Here is an 11,541-nt window from a genome sequence, read left to right on the forward strand (position 1 = left end):
TAGTGACAGAAAAAGTATTTTTTTAAAACTGCTGTTAATCTGATTAGCGTAAAATCAAGCATATTAAACTTGAGAAAGCGAGGTATCAGAGAGCTTATTCATTTTAAAACATCTATAAGCGTAATTAATAACAAGTGCAAAACTTTGTTTTGTGCTTATGAAAAGATAGTTTGTTTTTTGAATTTCGCGCAAAGTTACACGAACGCTATCTGTGTTAGCCGTCCCTAATTTTGCAGTGTAAAACTAGAGAGAAGGTAGCTAGTCATCACCACTCACCGCCAACTCTTGGGCTACTCTTTTACCAACAAATAGTGGGATTGATCGTAACGTTATAACGCTCCCCACGGTTGAAAAGGGGAGCATATTTGGTGCGAGAGAAATCCAAACTCGCGACCCTCAGGTTACGAGTCGAGTGCCGTAACAACTTGGTCATACCGGGCCTGTGATAACATAGAAGCCTTCGCCATATTGAAAACTCCAACACGGGTTATTTCATCTTCTCACCGTGAATTGGAAGACAGTTGGTCACTCAGTTGGTCATCATCATGATGGTCAACTGTTTATTAGTATCTGACTCATATGATAATTTAAAATGAGTCAAAAGGAATCGACTTTTTTAAAATTTCGTACGTAAACAAGCTTGTGTTGTTCTGTAAAGAAATATATTTGATTGAAAGTTCACCTTCCTTCATGTTACCGTTAAATCTCGAACGAGTGTGGTAAATTGGTCCTAAGCTGCTCTAAACCGAACGTTTAGCTGGATCGCTCTCTCACTCTAGAGCTTTGGAGTTTTATTATATTTACTGAAAATGTTTCTGTCGGTGTGCATGTCGAGTCACAGCGGTCGTGTATTTTCACCGGATGTTTTTTGTTTCAGAGTTTACCCCTATCCGGTTTGGTTTGTTTTGAATTTCGTGCCAAGCCATACGAGAACAATCTACGCTAGCCGTCCCCAACTTAGCAGTGTAAGACTAGACGAAAAGAAGCTAGTCATCACCACCCATTTCCAACTCTTGGGTTACTCTTTTACCAATGAATAGTGGGATTGACCGCCACGTTATAACGCCCCCACGGCTGAAATGACGAGCATGTTTGATGTGACAAGAAACAGAACCTTCGATCTTCAGATTACGAGTCGAGCACCTTAACTACCTGGCCATGCCAGGCCTACAGATTTGGTAAACAATATCCGAAGACGTAGACAAACTTATCATGTGTATCTTCTAAAAACAAAATAAGAAAGAAGATTAGCTAAGTCAGTGATTCAGTAACATAAATAAAACATTTCTAAACGAAAAATCAGTTCTTTTTAAACTTAGATTACAAGGACCATTTAATAATGATAACAACACAGGTATAGATTACAATAACTATTTAATAATGATAAAAACACAGGTATAGATTACAAGTACTATTTAATAATGATAAAAACACAGGTATAGATTACAAAAACTATTTAATAATGATAAAAACAAAGGTATAGATTACAAGTACTATTTAATAATGATAAAAACACAGGTATAGATTACAAAAACTATTTAATAATGATATAAACACAGGTATAGATTACAAGAACTATTTAATAATGATAAAAACACAGGTATAGATTAAAAGTACTATTTAATAATGATAAAACACAGGTATAAATTACAAGTACTATTTAATAATGATAACAACACAGGTATAGATTACAAGTACTATTTAATAATAATAAAAACACAGGTATAGATTACAATAACTATTTAATAATGATAAAAATACAGGTATAGATTACTAAAACAATTTAATAATGATAAAAACACAGGTATAGATCACAAGTACTATTTAATAATGATAAAAACACAGGTATAGATTACAAGTACTATTTAATAATGATAACAACACAGGTATAGATTACAAAAACTATTTAATAATGATAAAAACTAAGATATAGATTACAAGAACCATTTAATAATGATAAAAACAGAGGTATAGATTACAAAAACTATTTAATAATGATAAAAACACAGGTATAGATTACAAGTACTATTTAATAATGATAAAAACACAGGTATAGATTACAAGAACTATTTAATAATGATAAAAACACAGGTATAGATTACAAAAACTATTTAATAATGATAAAAACACAGGTATAGATTACAAGTACTATTTAATAATGATAAAAACACAGGTATAGATTACAAGTACTATTTAATAATGATAACAACACAGGTATAGATTACAATAACTATTTATAATGATAAAAACACAGGTATAGATTACAAGTACTATCTAATAATGATAAAACACAGGTATATATTACAATAACTATTTAATACTGATAACAACACAGGTATAGATTACAAGAACCATTTAATAATGATAAAACACAGGTATAGATTACAAGTACTATTTAATAATGATAAAAACACAGGTATAGATTACAAGTACTATTTAATAATGATAAAAACACAGGTATAGATTACAAGTACTATTTAATAATGATAAAAACACAGGTATAGATTACAAAAACTATTTAATAATGATAAAAACACAGGTATAGATTACAAGTACTATTTAATAATGATAAAAACACAGGTATAGATTACAAGAACTATTTAATAATGATGAAAACACAGGTATAGATTACAATAACTATTTAATACTGATAACAACACAGGTATAGATTACAAGAACCATTTAATAATGATAAAAACACAGGTATAGATTACAAGTACTATTTAATAATGATAAAAACACAGGTATAGATTACAAAAACTATTTAATAATGATAAAAACACAGGTATAGATTACAAGTAGTATTTAATAATGATAAAAACACAGGTACAGATTACAAGAACTATTTAATAATGATGAAAACACAGGTATAGATTACAATAATTATTTAATAATGATAAAAACACAGGTATAGATTACAAAAACTATTTAATAATGATAAAAACACAGGTATAGATTACAAGTACTATTTAATAATGATAAGAACACAGGTATAGATTACAAGTACTATTTAATAATGATAAAAACACAGGTATAGATTACAAAAACTATTTAATAATGATAAAAACACAGGTATAGATTACAAAAACTATTTAATAATGATAAAACAAAGATATAGATTACAAGAACCATTTAATAATGATAAAAACACAGGTATAGATTACAAAAACTATTTAATAATGATAAAAACACAAATATTGATTACAAGTACTATTTAATAATGATAAAAACACAGGTATAGATTACAAGAACTATTTAATAATGATAAAAACACAAATATTGATTACAAGTACTATTTAATAATGATAAAAACACAGGTATAGATTACAAGAACCATTTAATAATGATAAAAACACAGGTATAGATTACAAAAACTATTTAATAATGATAAAAACACAAATATTGATTACAAGTACTATTTAATAATGATAAAAACACAGGTATAGATTACAAGAACTATTTAATAATGATAAAAACACAGGTATAGATCACAAGTACTATTTAATAATGATAAAAACACAGGTATAGATTACAAGTACTATTTAATAATGATAACAACACAGGTATAGATTACAAAAACTATTTAATAATGATAAAAACTAAGATATAGATTACAAGAACCATTTAATAATGATAAAAACAGAGGTATAGATTACAAAAACTATTTAATAATGATAAAAACACAGGTTTAGATTACAAGTACTATTTAATAATGATAAAAACACAGGTATAGATTACAAGAACTATTTAATAATGATAAAAACACAGGTATAGATTACAAGTACTATTTAATAATGATAAAAACAGGTATAGATTACAATAACTATTTAATAATGATAACAACACAGGTATAGATTATAATAACTATTTAATAATGATAAAAACACAGGTATAGATTACAAGTACTATTTAATAATGATAAAAACACAGGTATAGATTACAAGAACCATTTAATAATGATAAAAACACAGATATAGATTACAACAACCATTTAATAATGATAAAAACACAGGTATTATTTTAAAATATAAAAATCAATTGTCAACACTGTTAGTGTTTCCAGAAATGTTTAAACTTTTTCATGTTGCGTCAATAATAATACATGAAGACGTTTTAGACGTTGGATTAGAGACTGAAAGCTGATTGTCATATGTAGAAGGCAGTTTTGACTTTACTTGCTTCTAGATTTTGCTTCAAAAATTACACATAAAATCTTCTGTTGGTATTTTTAACCTAACTACGAGGCTCAGCATGACAGATGATTGTAGCGCTCGACGAGTAATCTGAGGTTCGCGGATTCGAATCCCCGTCACACCAAACATGCTCACTCTTTCAGCCGTGAGCGCGTTATAACATGAAGACCAATCTCACTATTCGTTGGTAAAAGAGTAGCCCAAGAGTTGACGGTGGGTGTTGATGACTAAATGACTTCCCTCTAGTTTTACACTGCTAAATTAAGGACGCCAGCGCAGATAGCCCTCGTGTAGCTTTGCGCGAAATTCAAAAACAAACACTTATCTACGATAAAACAAAGTAGGCTTACAGTGTCAATACAAATTGATTACCTGTGGTGACAGCCTTATATGTTTTCATAGTTTTCATGCTAAACGTGGAAATGTTATAATTCTCTCGTGTAGATATTGTAACGTTTTGATTCTTATTGTGATAAGTTTAAATACCCGATTGATTCCCTTCTAAAACCGTTTGTATCGCTCACGTCAACAACTCTAGGAACGTCACAGTTTCGTCCTGTTTAGAGACAATAGACGGGATTCATTGTCCATGTTACCTAAATTTCCCTGAACTAAAATAAGGAGGAAAGTAAAGAGATAAATATAAACCAATGAAGTTTAGCTGACAAATGGAATCTAATAGTTAAAATTAATATTTATTTTCCCTTCTTTTGTTAAACTAAAACAACTTATTGATTAAACTTAACTACACGTTTTTTAAGTACAATGTTCGCACGAAAACTGAGATAAAAATATTGAAATTGAGATATAAACAAAATAGAAACCATCAATTGTATCTGTTAGTGACTTCCGAGAATCACAAAGAAAATCTATCACGTTTATTTACTTCGGTAACCTAGTAACCGAACACTACACAAACAAATGTAAATACGCTGAAAGCACAAAGTGTCTGTTCACCTCTAGTGCAATAAATTTATTATTATTCTCAGGAATATTGCAACAGATGTTTTCCATTATAAGAACACGCGCTAGTTGGTTATTCTATTGTAAAATGTAATGTTGGTCACTCCTCAAACCAATCATAACACCCAGTTCATGCTAGTCCGTCCTAAAACCAAACATAACACCTTATTCATGTTAATACTTCCCGAAACCAATCATAACATTTTGTTCATGCTAGACCGTCCTGTAACCAAACATAACACTTTGTTCATGTTAGTCTTTCCCGAAACCAAACATAACACCTTGTACATGTTAGTCCGTCCTGAAACCAAACATAACACCTTATACATGTTAGTCCTTCCCGAAATCAATAATAACAACTAGTTCATGTTAGTCCGTCCTATAACCAAACATAACACCTTGTTCATGCTAGACCGTCCTGTAACCAAACATAACACTTTGTTCATGTTAGTCTTTAGCGAAACCAATCATAACACCTTGTACATGTTAGTCCGTCCTGAAACCAAACATAACACTTTGTTCATGTTAGTCCTTCCCGAAACCAATCATAACACCTAGTTCATGTATGTCCTTCCTGAAACCAAACATAACACATTCACATTAGCCTCTACTTAAATCATAATATCCACCCTCCTGGCATCATACATTAGACCTAGTTACCTGTAATATAATAGCCCCCCTCCTGGCATTATATATTAGACCTAGTTACCTGTAATATAATAGCCCCTCCTGGCATTATACATTAGACCTAGTTACCTGTAATATAATAGCCCCTCCTGGCATTATACATTATACCTAAATACCTGTAATATAATAGCCCCCCTCCTGGCATTATACATTAGACCTGGTTACCTGTAATATAATAGCCCCCCCTCCTGGCATTATATATTAGACCTGGTTACCTGTAAATAGCCCCCCCTCCTGGCATTATAATACCCCCCTCCTGGCATTATACATTGGGCCTAATAACCTGTAATATAATAGCCCTCTCCTGGCATTATACATTAGACCTGGTTACCTGTAATATAATAGCCCCCCCCTGGCATTATACATTAGACCTGGTTACCTGTAATATAATAGCCCCTCCTGGCATTATACATTAGACCTGGTTACCTGTAATATAATAGCCCCTCCTGGCATTATATATTAGACCTGGTTACCTGTAACATAATAGCCCCCCCTGGCATTATACATTAGACCTAGTTACCTGTAATATAATAGCCCCCCTCCTGGCATTATACATTAGACCTGGTTACCTGTAATATAATAGCCCCCCCTGGCATTATACATTAGGCCTAATTACCTGTAATATAATAGCCCCTCTCCTGGCATTATACATTAGACCTGGTTACCTGTAATATAATAGCCCCCCTCCTGGCATTATACATTAGACCTGGTTACCTGTAATATAATAGCCCCCTCCTGGCATTATACATTAGACCTGGGTACCTGTAATATAATAGCCCCCTCCTGGCATTATATATTAGACCTGGTTACCTGTAATATAATAGCCCCTCCTGGCATTATACATTAGACCTAGTTACCTGTAATATAATAGCCCCGTCCTGGCATTATACATTAGAACTATTAAACTGTAATATAATAGCCCCTCCTGGCATTATACATTATACATTAGAACTATTTACCTGTAATATAATAGCCCCCTACTGGCATTATACATTAGACCTAGTTACCTGTAATAAAATAGCCCCCTCCTGGCATTATACATTAGACCTAGTTACCTATAATATGATAGCCCCCTCTGGCATTATACATTAGACCTAGTTACCTGTAACACAATAGCCCCCCTCCTGGCATTATACATTAGGCCTAATTACCTGTAATATAATAGCCCCCGTCCTGGCATTATACACTAGACCTAGTTACCTGTAATATAATAGCCCCATCCTGGCATTATATATTAGTCCTAGTTACCTGTAATATAATAGCCCCCCTCCTGGCATTATATATTAGACCTAGTTACATGTAACATAATAGCCCCCCTCCTGGCATTATACATTAGACCTGGTTACCTGTAATATAATAGCCCCCCTCCTGGCATTATACATTAGACCTAGTTACCTGTAATATGATAGCCCCCTCCTGGCATTATACATTAGACCTAGTTACCTGTAATATAATAGCCCCTTCATGGCATTATATATTAGACCTAGTTACCTGTAATATAATAGCCCCCCTCCTGGCATTATACATTAGACCTAGTTACCTGTAATATAATAGCCCCTCTCCTGGCATTATACATTAGACCTAGTTACCTGTAATATAATAGCCTCCCCTCCTGGCATTATACATTAGACCTAGTTACCTGTAATATAATAGCCCCTCTCCTGGCATTATATATTAAACCTAGTTACCTGTAATATAATAGCCTCCCTCCTGGCATTATACATTAGACCTAGTTACCTGTAATATAATAGCCCCCCTCCTGGCATTATACATTAGACCTAGTTACCTGTAATATAATAGCCCCCTCCTGGCATTATACATTAGACCTAGTTACCTGTAATATAATAGCCCCCCTCCTGGCATTATACATTAGACCTAGTTACCTGTAATATAATAGCCCCCCTCCTGGCATTATACATTAGACCTAGTTACCTGTAATATAATAGCCCCCCTCCTGGCATTATATATTAGACCTAGTTACCTGTAATATAATAGCCCCCCTCCTGGCATTATACATTAGACCTAGTTACCTGTAATATAATAGCCCCCGTCCTGGCATTATACATTAGAACTATTAAACTGTAATATAATAGCCATCTCCTGGCATTATACATTATACATTAGAACTATTTACCTGTAATATAATAGCCCCCTACTGGCATTATACATTAGACCTAGTTACCTGTAATATAATAGCCCCCCTCCTGGCATTATACATTAGACCTAGTTACCTATAATATAATAGCCCCCCTCTGGCATTATACATTAGACCTAGTTACCTGTAATATAATAGCCCCCCTCCTGGCATTATACATTAGACCTAGTTACCTGTAATATAATAGCCCCCTCCTGGCATTATACATTAGACCTAGTTACCTGTAATATAATAGCCCCCTCCTGGCATTATACATTAGACCTAGTTACCTGTAATATAATAGCCCCTCTCCTGGCATTATACATTAGACCTAGTTACCTGTAATATAATAGCCTCCCCCTGGCATTATACATTAGACCTAGTTACCTGTAATATAATAGCCCCTCTCCTGGCATTATATATTAGACCTAGTTACCTGTAATATAATAGCCCCCTCCTGGCATTATACATTAGACCTAGTTACCTGTAATATAATAGCCCCCTCCTGGCATTATACATTAGACCTAGTTACCTGTAATATAATAGCCCCTCCTGGCATTATACATTAGACCTAGTTACCTGTAATATAATAGCCTCCCCTCCTGGCATTATACATTAGACCTAGTTACCTGTAATATAATAGCCCCTCTCCTGGCATTATATATTAAACCTAGTTACCTGTAATATAATAGCCTCCCTCCTGGCATTATACATTAGACCTAGTTACCTGTAATATAATAGCCCCCCCAACTGGCATTATACATTAGACTTAGTTACCTGTAATATATAGCCCCCCTCCTGGCATTATATATTAGACCTAGTTACCTGTAATATAATAGTCCCCCTCCTGGCATTATACATTATACATTAGACCAAGTTACCTGTAATATAATAGCCCCCCTTCTAGCATTATACATTAGACCTAGTTACCTGTAATATAATAGCCCCTCCTGGCATTATATATTAGAGCTAGTTACCTGTAATATAATAGTCCCCCTCCTGGCATTATACATTATACATTAGACCTAGTTACCTGTAATATAATAGCCCCCATCCTGGAATTATACATTAGACCTAGTTACTGTAATATAATAGTCCTCCTCCTGGCATTATACATAAGACCTAGTTACCTGTAATATAATAGTCCCCCTCCTGGCATTATACAATAGGCCTAGTTCCCTGTAATATAATAGCACCCTTCTGGCATTATACATTAGACCTAGTTACCTGTAATATGATAGCCCCTTTCCTGGCATTATACATTAGACCTAGTTACCTGTAATATAATAGTTCCCCTCCTGGCATTATACATTAGACCTAGTTACCTGTATATAATAGTCCCCCTCCTGGCATTATACAATAGGCCTAGTTACCTGTAATATAATAGCCCCCTCCTGGCATTATACATTAGACCTAGTTACCTGTAATATAATAGCCCCCCTCCTGGCATTATACATTAGACCTAGTTACCTGTAATATTATAGCCCCTCTCCTGGCATTATATATTAAACCTAGTTACCTGTAATAAAATAGTTTCCCTCCTGGCATTATACATTAGACCTAGTTACCTGTAATATAATAGCCCCCCTCCTGGCATTATACATTAGACCTAGTTACCTGTAATATAATAGTCCCCTCCTGGCATTATACATATACATTAGACCTAGTTACCTGTAATATAATAGCCCCTCCTGGCATTATATATTAGACCTAGTTACCTGTAATATAATAGCCCCTCCTGGCATTATACATTAGACCTAGTTACCTGTAATATAATAGCCCCCTCCTGGCATTATACATTAGACCTATTAACCTGTAATATAATAGCCCCCTCCTGGCATTATACATTATACATTAGAACTATTTACCTGTAATATAATAGCCCCTCCTGGCATTATACATTAGACCTAGTTACCTGTAATATAATAGCCCCCTCCTGGCATTATACATTAGACCTAGTTACCTGTAATATAATAGCCCCTCTCCTGGCATTATACATTAGACCTAGTTACCTGTAATATAATAGCCCCCCTCCTGGCATTATACATTAGACCTAGTTACCTGTAATATAATAGCCCCCCTCCTGGCATTATACATTAGACCTAGTTACCTGTAATATAATAGCCCCCTCCTGGCATTATATATTAGACCTAGTTACCTGTAATATAATAGCCCCTTCCTGGCATTATATATTAGACCTAGTTACCTGTAATATAATAGCCCCTTCCTGGCATTATACATTAGACCTAGTTACCTGTAATATAATAGCCCCCCTCCTGGCATTATACATTAGACCTAGTTACCTGTAATATAATAGCCCCTCTCCTGGCATTATACATTAGACCTAGTTACCTGTAATATAATAGCCTCCCCTCCTGGCATTATACATTAGACCTAGTTACCTGTAATATAATAGCCCCTCTCCTGGCATTATATATTAGACCTAGTTACCTGTAATATAATAGCCTCCCTCCTGGCATTATACATTAGACCTAGTTACCTGTAATATAATAGCCCCCCCTGGCATTATACATTAGACCTAGTTACCTGTAATATAATAGCCCCCCTCCTGGCATTATATATTAGACCTAGTTACCTGTAATATAATAGTCCCCTCCTGGCATTATACATTATACATTAGACCTAGTTACCTGTAATATAATAGCCCCCTCCTAGCATTATACATTAGACCTAGTTCCCTGTAATATAATAGACCCCCTACTGGCATTATATATTAGACATAGTTACCTGTAATATAATAGTCCCCCTCCTGGCATTATACATTAAACATTAGACCTAGTTACCTGTAATATAATAGCCCCCCTCCTGGCATTATACATTAGACCTAGTTACTGTAATAAAATAGCCCCCTCCTGGCATTATATATTAGAGCTAGTTACCTGTAATATAATAGTCCCCCTCCTGGCATTATACATTATACATTAGACCTAGTTACCTGTAATATAATAGCCCCCTCCTGGCATTATACATTAGACCTAGTTACCTGTAATATAATAGCCCTCCTCCTGGCATTATACATTAGACCTAGTTACCTGTAATATAATAGTCCCCTCCTGGCATTATACATTAGACCTAGTTACCTGTAATATAATAGCCCCTTCTGGCATTATACATTAGACCTAGTTACCTGTAATATAATAGCCCCTTCCTGGCATTATACATTAGACCTAGTTACCTGTAATATAATAGTTCCCCTCCTGGCATTATACATTAGACCTAGTTACCTGTAATATAATAGCCCCTCCTGGCATTATACATTAGACCTAGTTACCTGTAATATAATAGCCCCTCCCTGGCATTATACATTAGACCTAGTTACCTGTAATATAATAGCCCCCCTCCTGGCATTATACATTAGACCTAGTTACCTGTAATATAATAGCCCCTCTCCTGGCATTATATATTAGACCTAGTTAACCTAGTTACCTGTAATATAAATAGCCCCCTCCTGGCATTATACATTAGACCTAGTTACCTGTAATATAATAGCCCCCTCCTGGCATTATACATTAGACCTAGTTACCTGTAATATAATAGTCCCCC

Source organism: Tachypleus tridentatus, chromosome 2 (genome assembly GCF_004210375.1).
Source record: "Tachypleus tridentatus isolate NWPU-2018 chromosome 2, ASM421037v1, whole genome shotgun sequence".
Classification (NCBI taxonomy): domain Eukaryota; kingdom Metazoa; phylum Arthropoda; class Merostomata; order Xiphosura; family Limulidae; genus Tachypleus; species Tachypleus tridentatus.